This window comes from Triticum urartu, chromosome 6 (assembly GCF_003073215.2).
Source record: "Triticum urartu cultivar G1812 chromosome 6, Tu2.1, whole genome shotgun sequence".
NCBI lineage: Eukaryota > Viridiplantae > Streptophyta > Magnoliopsida > Poales > Poaceae > Triticum > Triticum urartu.
The window spans coordinates 15,809,142-15,822,786 of NC_053027.1; the positions used below are offsets into that span (position 1 = coordinate 15,809,142).

The window sequence follows — 13,645 nt, forward strand, 5'->3', positions numbered from 1 at the left end:
ATTAATGAAAGATGTGTCCCGCCACCTACCTCCCTTTCTGACTATTATATAAGAGAGATGATACACATCCTTAGCTCTGTACGTAGATACCATATATACTTCCTCTTCCCGTGCCACCAGTCAATGTTCCGCTCAAGTACAAGTCTCCTCCTCATCCATACAACATGTTACATTTCTTCGGCCTACCAATTTCTCTATGGAGGTGTCAAGAAGTTCCCAGTGATCTATCTCATCCAAGACCAGATTCCCGTAGCTAACATGCCGAGGTAGACAAGAAAGCGAGGCACGCTCACCAACCATCTCTATACGATCTGATATTACTCGTCGACTCATCCGTGATTGCTGTCTTGTCCTTGGCACGCTCATGTACTGCCCTGGCCGTTAGTTTGGACATCAGGGCTCGTTCTGCCTACTTGGTCGATCAATCATGGATCATATGGCTTAGGAATCTGTTGCTGCAGAGACTGCTACTTGTTTCAGGGATAGAGTAGGAATCCTTGGATTGTGTAGCTCTGTACGAGGTGAACAAAAATATTCAGCAATTGCGCCTTGTATTAGAAATCACACAACCGGTGTTCATTCCTGTGATACGAGCTGATTGATCTTTATACATAGCATATAGCATTGTGGTGCCCGATCAAGAGGATGCGAGTGGCATGGGCGTCCAAGCGAGAACATGTCTGTAGCTAGCAGGCTGCTCACTTGATGGTTTATGGTGTTTCCGTGTTCATGAACCACTTGAGCAGCACCATTTTCTCATTCAAACATTTGAATTTCATTTTGAGTGGATCAAAATAATGGACTGTCGTTTTGTGAAACTTTATAAACTAAATTAAATCCATCTGCATGTTGAGAAGTGAAGAGAGAAACAAAATATATCTGCTCTAGCCTCTAGGTAGTACGTAGCACTCACATGAACAGTGTACTTTGATTGGTCACAACTCATAGAAAAAAAATTCGCCTTTATGTATTCTAACTTGCGTCATGGAGGCCCGCAGTGTTAAGAGTATTACTATTAATATCGTGACAAGATTTGCATCCATCGCCAAAGCCTCCGTAGCATAGTGGTAGTGCGTTCCCTTCGTAAGGGAAAGGTCGTGAGTTCGATCCTCACCGGGGGCTTCAATTTTGTTTTCTTGCCAGTCTACTTCCCTTTCATCATGCAATAAAAACTTCCATTTTTTTTCGTGTCACTTGGATAACATTGTTCCATTACTTCATGTGTTCTCATCTCGCTTGGATAACATTGTACCAACCCCTTATTAACCTTTGTCGGCAAATTTGAGAACAACTTCCGTTTGAAGTTCTGAACATCGATTCATTTTTTTCTCATGGAAAGAAGTATCAGAAACATAGAAGGGGTGGCAAGAGAGCCAGTACAACGCCGCAAGGGGCTACAACATCGATTCACTGGTTTGCATTTTGTTTGGAAGAAGAGGCCGATGAGCCTTTGCGTGTAATTTACCATCAGTAATTAATCGTGCAGATCATGCAGTAGATTGCGCAATGAAAAAGAAACAGGATGGTCCTTTCCAAGATGAATTAAAATCCAAAAGTATTTCTTTTGCCAGATCAAAGCGAGAAAGAGAGACACGCACAAATGGACATGACTAAAAAAAAACAGGCAAGGCTCTCAAACATTGGCCCCCCTTGGTGCCATCCATCATCACCAATAAGCATCCGTCGTGCAGTTACATTTCAGGGCCAACGTTGTTGTTATTAGGGCTATACAGATCCAGCTGAAATGGTAGGGAGGAAAAGGAGGGCACATGGAAGGAAAACAGGGAGCTGCAGACAAACCCTCCTTGAGACCTCAATGCCAATGTTGCAGGCAACCTAGCGAGTTTTTCTTCTTGTCAGAGTAGTGTTGCTCACATCGCGGCGTAGAACGTCTTTGATGGCTCCTCTTCCGGAACCGCCTCCTTGTTTCTCCCTTGTGTGAATCTCCTCAGCAATCCATAGGCGGCCTTCGACTGATCCATCGGAACCATGTGGCCAGCATTGCGAACCTGCATTCGCACAGGCAGAAACAGATTACTTGTCGGTAATATATACCGACTATGTGTATGTAGACTCAGTTTTGTTCATCGTTGATTACTATTAAGTAGTAACACAAATACCAAAAAGAATTGTATACTATGTGGCCATGCCTTCGGTTTTTTTTCCTTTAAGTGGGAAGCATCACAATTGTGATGGATGTTTCCTTTCACTCTCCATACTATTCTCCTCAACTACCCGATGAATCACTACCAATCAGAAGTCGCCAAATGTTGTCCTACCTGTCACTGAAGGGGGTTTGGTGGCTTGTCTATACGATTTTTGTAGTATGGCTGGCTCATGGGGGAGAAGGAAACCGTATCATAAGTATTAACTACATAAACATTTTGTGTACTCCCTCTATCCATATATGGATGGGGGGTGGGGGGGTACTAGCATTCATTTATGTTACTCGCAGTTATTGTTTACATACTTTATCTTATCTTTATATCAACATGAAATCCTGGGCCCCTAAGATGGTTTGTGCTCATGTGCCACCATTCATCATTACCCAATCTATCTTTATTTATGAAAGATTTATCCAACCACCTGCCTCCCATAGTACACATTATTTACATATATTGTAGTGTATCTTTTCTACCAACAATGAAATCTTGGGCATTTAATTCTCAAAATTGTTTGGGCTGACACACACGTTCGACATTATCCAATCTATCTAATTTTATTATTGAAATATTTGTCCTGCCACTTTCCTCTCTTACCGCCCATTATATAAGAGAGATGGCACACATCCTTAGCTCTTTAGATGTCCACTAGTCAAGTGTTCCACACACATACAGCTCTCCTCCTTGCCCAAACAACATGTTACATCTCTTCCTCATGTCAACTACTCTATCCTAAGTATGTGAGGGGTCAGGAAGCTCCCAACAATCTATCTCATCCATGGCCAGATTATCGTAGCTAACATACCAAGGTAGAAAAGATCGTCACACACGCCGACCCGCCATCTGTATACCAGTTTGGGAAAAGCATCGAGTTGTCTGTGATTGTTGCCTACTCCTTGGCACACTCATGTGCTGCCCTAACCGTTACTATCGGCATTGCCTCGCTGGTCGTCTACGTGGCTAACATGTCACAGATATGGCGTAGGTTCTTGTACCTTTAGAGATCGCTACTACTCATTTTGGGATGGAGTAGGAAATCGAGGGGCAGTGACTTATTGCAAAAAAAATCGCCTTTATGATTTCTAACTCGCATATACGAGTTGCATTGGAGTTTTTGGTACATGCTGCAACAAAATTTGAAGGATGAACTCTAATGCCAAAAATAACTTATGCCTAATATGTATGAATTGATGATGTGACACCATTGCATACATAGAGTAATACAAAAAAAATGTACTTTTATGTCTGGCATGCATGACTTGCTTATTGTCATGGTTGCATGGCTAGTAAAAACATGTAATGGGTTGTAGCTATTTAGGAATAGAAGATTATGGCTATACATATCTAGCTGAAATGTTAAGGGGGAAAAGAGGGCACATGAAAGGAAGACAGGAAGCTGTAGAAAAACACTCCTTGAGACCGCAATAGCAACGCGTGCATGCAACCTAGCAGGTTTTTTTCCTTTTTTAGAGTCAGTCATGTTTAGATCACGACGTAGAGGGTCGTCGATGGTCCTCTTTCGAAACCACCTCCTTGAGTTTCCCTTGCATGAATCTCCTCGACATTTTGAGGGCGGCCCTCGGCTGATCCATCAGAACCATGTGGACATCATTGTGAACCTGCATTCGCATGGGCACAAACAGACTACTTGTCGCTAATCTAGACTGAACATGTGTATCTAGACTCATTTTTGTTGCTTGATTTTTATTTAAGTAGTAACACAAATATCAAAAACAATTGTATGCTATGTGGCCATGCCTTCGGTTTTTTATTTTAAATGGCAAGTGTCATAATTGTGTTGAATGTTTCATTTCACTTTCCGGACTATTCTCCTGAACTACACGGTAAATCACTGCTAGTTGGAAGTCGCTGGCTGTTGGATGTCCTAACCGTCACAGGAGAGGGTCTTTGGTGGCTCGTCTATACGATTTTTGTAGTAATACCTGGCTCATGCTCATAGGGGAGAGGGAACACTAGTAGAAAATGGATCATTTGTCCCGGTTCAAGAGGGCCTTTAGTCCTGGTTATGGAACCGGGACTAAATGGTCGATACTAAAGGCCCCCCCTTTAGTCCCGGTTCTTATACGAACCGGAACTAAAGACCCTCCACGTGGCCGCTGGCTAGAACTCCACTTTAGTCCCGGACCGGAACTAAAGGTAATTTTACAAATTTTTTTAATTTTTTTTTAGTTTTTTTCCCGATTTTTAAATTTCTGAATTATTTTACAATTAATCTCTAATCACCCACCCCTCATCACTGCTCAATTTAATCTCTAATCATCCCTCATTATTCTAAATCATCTAACTTCCCGGCCGGTCACCCATCCTCTCACTACTCCAGCCTGAGTACGCTTAACTTTCGGGTTCTATTCCCCCTCGTTTCCAAGTCTGCACTTGTTGTTTTCCTGACAATAGTAAGATATCAATCCTATTAACCCTCAGGAGTTTAGCTTAAGCATGAAGTCATACATTTCACTGTTTGAGTTTGAAACTATTATTCTAAAAAACAATAATTATTTAGTAGCACTAATATTTCTTGAATAAGTAGTTTGACCACAATTTGGCCACAGTTTGACTAGATTTGACAAAAATTTGAACTAATTATTTAGTAACACTAATATTCTTTAATAATTATTTAGTAACACTAATACTTCTTGATTAAGTAGTTTGACCATAGTTTGACCAGATTTAACTAAAATTCAAAAAAAACTGAAATTTGAGCATAACTGTTTTTCCTTTTAAAATTTGAGGATTCAAAAAATTTGCAAACACGCCATAGGCAGTCAAAATCGGATGCAGATTTTCGTGCTGAACATTTTGATATTTTGTACGTTTTTTTTCGACGTCATATGCAAAAGTTATAGCCGTTTTACTTTTTCATAACACTTTTATGCAAAACATGTCCAAATTTAAGTTTTTTAATTTTTCTAACTAGTAGATGTATTAATATAACTACATCTCGAAGGATTTTAATTTTTTTTAAGTTTTTATCATTTTCTTTTATTTTTTTCAAAACTGAAATGACGATGGGGGGGGGGGGGGGGGGGGTAGAGTTTGAAAAATGGGCCCTTTAGTCCCTGTTCGTGTCTGAAACCGGGACTAAAGGTCCCATTTGAACCGGGACTGATGCCTTTAGCTGCTCGAACTGGGACTAATGCTCACATTAGTCTCGGTTCGTAATGCAACCGGGACTAATGTGTATATTGAGCTGTGACCAAAGCCCTGTTTTCTACTAGTGGAAATCATACCAACAGTTTTAACTACATAAATATTTTTTGAAGCTAGCATTCATTTGTATTATTCATGATTATTGTTTACATCTTTTACCTTACCTTTTCTATCAACATGAAATCTTGGGCCCTAAGAGCATCTCTAACAGACCCCTTAAAAGTAGGCAAACCCGTAAAAATGATGTTTTTCAGTTTTTGTTGTCAAAAAACACCTCGAATAGAGCCCGTAAAAATGGTTAAACCCGTAACTTTTTTCATGCCCCTGACAATCCACCCCACGACCCCTTTATTTATAAATTTCATGGCAAAACTGAGAGTGCCCTGAAAACCGGTCAGCGCTAGGCGACATGGAAATACTGCCGTGCGCACACGGGCTCCAGTGACCTTCCTGCACAAAACTCGCCAGAATCTCGGTGGAAACGCGGCCTGCGGAGGAATTTGCAGGAGAGGCGGCGGGGCGGCGACTCTGTGACATCGCGAGGCTTCATCCGCGCTGGTGTCCCTCATCCGACGTTGGCTGTCCCACATGTGTCGCGGAGGCTTCGATTGATTTAGCAGTGACGGGAGCTAGCTAGGAGCAGCTACAGTGACGGGAGCTAGCTAGCTCCTGGATCGATTCGATCGATCCATTCAAGCAGCTACGGCAACGGACGCTAGGGGCACTTCGTGCGAGCCGTCCTGAACGCCTGCGGCTCCGTATTTGGCCACTACATTCGATGTCCGCCAACTTTGTATGAGCGAGGGGTGGGATAGAAGCTGCATCATCAACGCATGCGAGGCGATGGCACGCGACTCGCGAGGCGACTGGGGAGGCGACCGCAACCACCACATCGACGTCGATTCCCACGACGGCGACGAGCTCCGATACGACGATACTCCCTGTACGGGCGGCGATCGACTCATCGACGACGAGCTTCGAGCGGGAGACAAATCTCGTGCTAGAGGAGTTCGAAGCAAGGGGAGAGGAGATCTCCAATTCGGCGGCGGATCTCGAGGGGACAGCGACGGTCTTCAACTGGATGACGCCTACTTCGACGACGGCCATGTCTACGACGACCGCGTTTTCGCCGACGATTCACGGGGCGGCGACGCGGGAGGAGATGACGCGGTCGAGGACGAAGCTTGGCGAGTTCAGTACATCCATAACCTGCTCCATGCTCGTTCAAGGTACGATTCAACGAATTCTGTTAATGGATGAGGAGGGGGGAATTATCGACAGCCGGGGTCTGAGAGATCGGGAGAAATTTTCATGGAGTTCGGAGGTTTGGTTTCCATGTCACGTGGCTCGGATGAGCGAGGAGGCCAAATTGGGGATTAAGAGCGGTGGGGGGGATTCCGAGGGAGGCGGACGCCATGAATGCGGGGGGGGGGGGGGGGGGGGGAAAATAAATCCCCCACCCCCGGAGGAGAGATGACCCACCCGAATCAAAAAATCCCCAACACCACTGACTCGTCATATCCAGATCCAGAGGGCGAGAAGGGCGACCTCGGCGACCATGGCCGACTGGCGGATGAAGATGGAGAGAGCGATGATGGAGCTTGCAAGTGGAGACGAAGCAAAGTTGGAGAGGGCGAGAGAGGTGGTGTCTTGGTTCGCCACCAGGAAGGAGATGAGGAGAGCGGCCAAGAGAGTCTTCAGAAATCTGACAGTGGAGGAGGACGAGCGGCTCACCCCGAATGGGATGACCACTCCGACTGGTGCGCCGGTGAGCTCGCTGGCGGCGCTGGTGTGGGCTATGGAGGAAACAGAGGGAGAGAATCAGGCGCAGAGGAGGAAGTGGTGGGCGTTCAGATCTCGACGCCGCTTCCCTGCTGGCCCGGAGGAGTTTGTGATGGGGGCTGTGATGGCCATGCCCACTCCTGGAACTCGCTGGGTACCCATCCAGATCGAAGACAGCGAGACAGAGACGGAGAAGGAGGAACCAGATCTGGGAGAGGGGACGAGCCAGCAGACGAAGGAGAAGGAAGAGAGAAAGAAGACGAAGGAGAAGAATGTCACTCCGTGCCGATCTCCACGCTTCCTGCGCCGCTCGCCAAGACTCCAGGAGGCGGCCAGATTCACGGCGGAGGGCTAGGCTTCTCCCCCGCCGGCAACCGCTTTTGGTTGCTGGCTGGGGAGGAGTCTGGTGAGGAAGACGGCGACTCATCAGATAGCCAAGGTGAGATTTTAGGATACCAGAAATATTTGTTAGATAAATGTCAAAACAAAATGACATTTTGTCATAGTAAAGACATTGGGGGCGAAAGTAAAAAGGTGAAAAGTAAAACAAAAAAGATAGAAGTTCATCATAACTCTAGTAAGACCAGAGAGACAGATGGGAGGATGAATCTGAATATAGAAGCTGCTAATAAGTAGCGAAACAATATAGATGGGATTTCAGTTATGAATAAGATGAAACAAAAAATAGATATACCAGATTTCTGGTCTGAGATAGGATTAGAGGAAGAGATTGTGGTTCTATCTACCTGTGAAATTAATACTGGACATTACAGTAGAAACACAGGGAAAAAGTATCGAAATAAAAAAATTGAAGTTGATGCCCAACTGGAAAGCTGGGCCGCGGATCTGGACTGGGATGATGGTCAGCCCGGCCCAATACAAGTGAAAGCGGGCTATGAGAATACGCTTTCAGGATCCTTTTCTTATCTCTACCCTACGGCCTATATAAAAGACAGGGAAGGGGGAGACTCAAAATTAGGGTTCATCGGGCCGCCGCAGAACAAAGGGCGAGTGGAGATGAATAGGTTTGGGGGAAGATTTGATGGAGGGAGAGGGAGATTCAATAGAGGGGAGAGAGAGGGATGGCAGTACAAAAGGAAAGAAGAGGGCGAAAATCATTACAGGAACCTGCCACCTTGGGAAGAAAGAAGAGATCTTGCTAGAGGAAGAGAGTCAGGACGGAGCCAAGAGAGACAAGAGGCCCGGCAAGAAGCAGCATCAGGAGGGAGAGGCGAAGATGAGGAAGGTGCGAAGAACAAGGACAAAAGGAAAGAGGAAGGGCAGAGGATTGAGTAGGGGAGCGCGTCTAGAGCTTTGGAGAAAGGTGGACAAGAGTTATTCCAACAACAACAGGTACTGCTCAATGCCCTACTAGCACAAATCTCACAAGGAAAAAATCTTGCTGGTGGTGAGGCAAATATCATATCTGAAGGTGGTACTGCTCAAGGCAGCGGGGGGAGTGAAATCAGAGACAGTGGGATGAACAGAGGGATGCCTGACCCCAGGAGCGTAGGGACACAAGGAAGAGAAGCCCTGATGAGCTACAACACAGGTGGGACTCAAAGGCAGAGGAACTTTGGTGCTGGGGATGGAGATCCCTATACTAACAGAAGCCTGCAGGAGGGAGGAAGGACAGGAATAGGGGGGCAGAACAAAATGTTTTGCAACAAATGCAAGGAAATCAATCACTTGACTAAAGATTGCCCTCTGGGACATTGTGTGATATGTGGCAAGAAAAACCATGTCACAGATGAGTGCAACTGGTTGAAACAAATCAAGCCTGTACCCAAATTTGTTGGATATGCTGCAAGGGGGCTGGGCGTGCTACTGGTTCAGAGTGCTAAGGAAGTCTTGGAAATGGAAAACCCTAACCCTATGGCCATAATCACAGTGGTTTCAGGGACAATCAATGAAACACAGTTGGTTGACAGACTACATTATATGTTTAACTGGAATTGGCAGTGGAGGTGCAAGAAACAAGGAGAAAATGCCTTCTTGGTCAGATTCCCAAATAAAGGAAGACTAGTGGAGCTGAGTAAGTGCAATGATTTCACATTGTTGGGTTCTGGAGCTGTGATAAATGTCAAGGGATGGAGCTTTGATTCTCAGGCAGTAGGTAAGCTTCACACTATATGGGCACTGTTTGGGAAGGTTCCAGAATGCTTTAGGCACTTCTTTGGGATGTGTGAAGTGGCTGCAACCCCGGTGCCTGTGCTAGAAATTGATATGAACACTATTGCCAAGGAGAAGATCAGAGCTAAGGTTGGAATAAGAGACTATGACAAAATACCAGCCTTCACCGAAATCACTGACAAAGACTTGATGATATATAAGATTGTTCCTAAGCTGGAGAGTGTGGTGGAAATGGGATGGTATGGAGAACATATAAGACAGGGGAAGGAGAGTTCAGATGGAGACAATGATGAGGAGACTCTGAGAAAAAGACACAAGGGAGGAGATGAGGGAGGACTTGGAAATAAAGAGATGATATCTTTGGGAAGCTTGGGATTATCTCAATTTGAGGAGATGAAAAAGAAGAATGAGGAGATTGTAAGAATTCAAAAAGAACAAATGCTGGAGATGGAGGCAAGAAAGAAAGTGGAAAACTGCATGGAAATGATCATGAAAAAGGTGGCTGACCTAGAAGAAGACAAGGCAAGACAAAAAGCACTCAAAATGAAAGAGGAAAAGAAGATTATGGAATTAGAACAGGACAAAAAAACTCTTATGGATCTTATTAACAAACAACAGGGTGTGATTGATAAATGTGTGGATAAAATAGAAATGTGGGAGGCTAGAGAAAAAGAAATGGAGGAGATCACTGATGCTGATCTGTGGATTTTGGACTCAGAAAAAAGGGAGAAGATGATCACAATAACTACAACGAGGCAGTGGATTACAATGCTAGCCAGGAATCTATGTCCTTTGGCACTAAGGTGGGTGTGAAGACAGGGGAGAAAGACACAGACAATAATGAGACAGAAGAGGAGCAGCTGAGGAGGTGTGGGAGACTGGCTGGCAAACAAGATGCCGAGATTGAAGAGTTGGCCAAAGAAAGAGTTGTTGCTAAGGACAACTATGGTAAGTATCATAATTTAAATTGTCACAAAACATCATTGCTAGATATGGCAGACCAGATTGGGATTGATTTGGGGTGTTCCATTAACATGATTGAATCCAATCTGGATATGATAGATAAAATGGAACAATGTAGAAGAGACTTCTACTTACAGCATATATGCAAACAGAAAGAGAAGGAAGGTCATTCTGATGAACCTAACCTTATTGATATTGGAGATACAGACCTCGCAGAAATATGTTCTAATGAGGACAATTCTGATGCTGAGCTAGAAATGGACCACTTCACTCATCTTAAAAAATTCTTTACTAAAACAAAAAGAAATAGCTTGAACTCACCAGTATTTTCCTGTGGGAAGGCAGCTAGTAGATTTGGAAAAGGGAAGAAGAAACATAAAATAGTTTAGAAGGGTGACAATGATAGAGATGTTCTGGAATGTTAGAGGAATTGGAAAAGATAGTAAGAAATTTTTTATTAAGGAAAGCATTATTAACAGGAGACTGGATTTTGTTGGGATCCAAGAAACTATTAAAGGGGACTTTTCAAAGAATGAACTACACAATTTGTGTGGGGGAAGAAACTTTGAATGGAAATGGTCCAAACCAAGGGGAAAATCTGGAGGGATCCTAGTGGGTGTTAATTGTGACAATTTTGATGTTATTAACACAAAAATGGGGGCTTATTTTATTAGGATATTGGTTTTTGACAAAAAAAGTAAATTTGAATGGAACCTTATAGTAGTATATAGGGATGCACAGCCTGCTGGCAAAACTGCCTATTTGGCAGAGATGTCTAGACTATATCAAGGCTGTTCCTCAGTACCCATGATGATTGGGGGAGATTTTAATATTATCAGAAACAACACTGAAAAAAAACAAACCCACTGGTACTGACCACTGGAGTTTTGTGTTTAATGCTATTATTGAACATGCTGGATTGAGAGAAATACCTTTGGGGGGAGGAAATATACTTGGGCCAATAACCAAGAAGACCCCACTTATGAAAAACTAGATAGGGTACTCATCTGTCCTGATTGGGAAGAGAAGTATCCTTTAACTACTGTTCAAGCTTTAGAAAGAGAGCTGTCAGATCATACACCACTGATTGTGGACTCTGGTGACAAAAAGAATAGTAATGTCATTTTTAGATTTGAGAATGCTTGGATGCTCAAAGAGGGATTTAAGGAATATGTCTATAAGATATGGAATATGCAGGTGGGGGGGGTATATTGGATAGATGGAAAAAGAAACTAAGAGTTTTTAGACAAAAAGTGAGAGGATGGATACTAAACTCAGATGCAGTAGATAGAAAAATCAAAAAAGATATAATGAGTAGATTGGATGATATAGACAAAAAGGTAGAGATTATGGGTTTATCAGCTACAGACAGGATTGAACAGAAGGAACTAAGAAAACAACTGGGGAGGTTGCTGAAACAGGAGGAAATTAAATGGCTACAGAGATATAAAGACAAGGAAATTAAAGATGGAGATAATAACTCTAGGTATTATCATGCCAAAGTAAATGGAAGAAGGAGAAAAAATAGAATTTTTTCCTTGAACCAGGAAGAAGGGGTGATTGAGGGAGATGATGAATTGACCAAATACATTACTAATTTTTACAAAGTATTATTTGGCCAACCTGAAGTTTCTACTGTGAACTTAAATATACAAGAGGCCCCTGGCATTACAGATGAACAGAGTAAAACTCTGATTGAACCTTTTAATATGCAAGAATTTCATGAGGTGGTTTTTGCCATGGAGAGAAACAAAAGTCCTGGACCTGATGGCCTGCCAGTGGAATTCTATCAAGAATTTTGGGACCTGGTGAAGTGGGAGTTAAAAGAACTATTAGATGAATTCCACTCTGGCAAGCTAGACATCTCTAGGCTGAATTATGGTATTATAACTTTGGTGCCAAAAATAAAAGATGCTAGACAAATCCAAAAATTTAGACCTATTTGCTTACTAAATGTGAGCTTTAAAATTATTACTAAAGTGCTGATGAACAGATTGAGCAAAGTGATCAGACCAATTATCTCCCCAAATCAAACAGCCTTTATAAAGGGAAGATATATTATGGAAGGAGTTGTGGTGCTGCATGAAGCACTTAACTCCATACACAAAAAGAAACAGAGTGCTCTCTTGTTCAAAGTAGATTTTGAAAAAGCATATGATAAGATAAAATGGCCCTTTGTATATAAAATGCTGAAACTTAAGAAATTCCCTGATAAATGGTGTGATATGGTTATGCAAACCATGGTAGGAGGACATGTGGGAGTAAAGGTCAATGATGAAATAGGACCTTACTTTAAAACATTTAAAGGGTTGAGACAAGGGGATTCCCTGTCACCATTACTCTTTGATATTGCTGCGGATGCCTTAGCTATTATCTTGGATAACGCAAAAAGAGGAGGGTTTGTGAAGGGAGTCCTCTCTGAATTAAATGATTGTGAGGTAAATATGCTCCAATATGCAGATGATACAATTTTTCTGTTACAAGATGATGAGAACAGTGCAAGGAACTTAAAATTCATTTTAACTGCTTTTGAGCAGATGTCAGGATTGACTATAAACTTCCACAAGAGTGAGATTTTCTTATTTGGGGAGGCAACTAAAAAAACCAAAATATACCAAGACATTTTCACATGTGAAGTTGGGGGGATGCCTATAAAATATTTAGGCTTACCAGTAGCAGATGTCAGGCTGGGTAACAAATTTTGGAAGGGGGTTACTGAAAAAATTGAGAAAAGATGTGCATGCTGGCAGGGGAGACTTCTCAACATGGCTGGGAGGGTAACCCTAGTGCAAGCTTGCCTGACCAATATACCTTTATTCATGATGTCTTTCTATCCTCTACCTGTAGGAGTAAGGAAGAAAGATGATTTTTTCAGAGCCAGATTAGTGTGGCAGGAAGATGAAAATAAAAAGAAATATCACCTGGTTAATTGGAAGACCTGCTGTATGCCAAAAGATTTGGGGGGGCTGGTATCATTAATTTGGATATTATGAACAAATCCCTCTTAGCTAAGTGGTTATGGAAACACTATTAGGAAAAGGCCTACTAATGGCGCACTAGTTTTGCCTACTAATGGCGCATCACTGGTGCGCCATTACTAGCACGCCATTAGTAATTTTTGCTAATGGCGCACCACTGGTGCGCCATTAGTATCTGGTATACTAATGGCGCACCACTGGTGCGCCATTAGTATAGGCCACGGTGCGCCATTAGTACAGGCCACTGGTGCACCATTAGTATAGACCATGGTGCGCCATTAGTATTTTTGAATTTTGAAGGCGGGAAAATAGTAGTGGCGCACCGTCTAATCCCCACCGTGCGCCATTGCTATTTTTGAATTTTGAATTTGGATCTGGATTGCGATTTTTTGCCCATTTTTTGCTCGTTTTTTTGCTCATTTTTTTGCACGATATTATTTCAAATTTTGTTCCCGTTTT

General features: G+C 43.0%; 1 non-coding gene across 1 annotated transcript; it reads left to right on the forward strand.

Annotated features, from left to right (window-relative positions):
• The first annotated feature begins 1,050 nt into the window (after window positions 1-1,050).
• TRNAT-CGU lies at window positions 1,051-1,122 on the forward strand. The gene has a single exon. It is a non-coding gene; the product is annotated as a tRNA-Thr (tRNA).
• The last annotated feature ends 12,523 nt before the right edge of the window (window positions 1,123-13,645 follow it).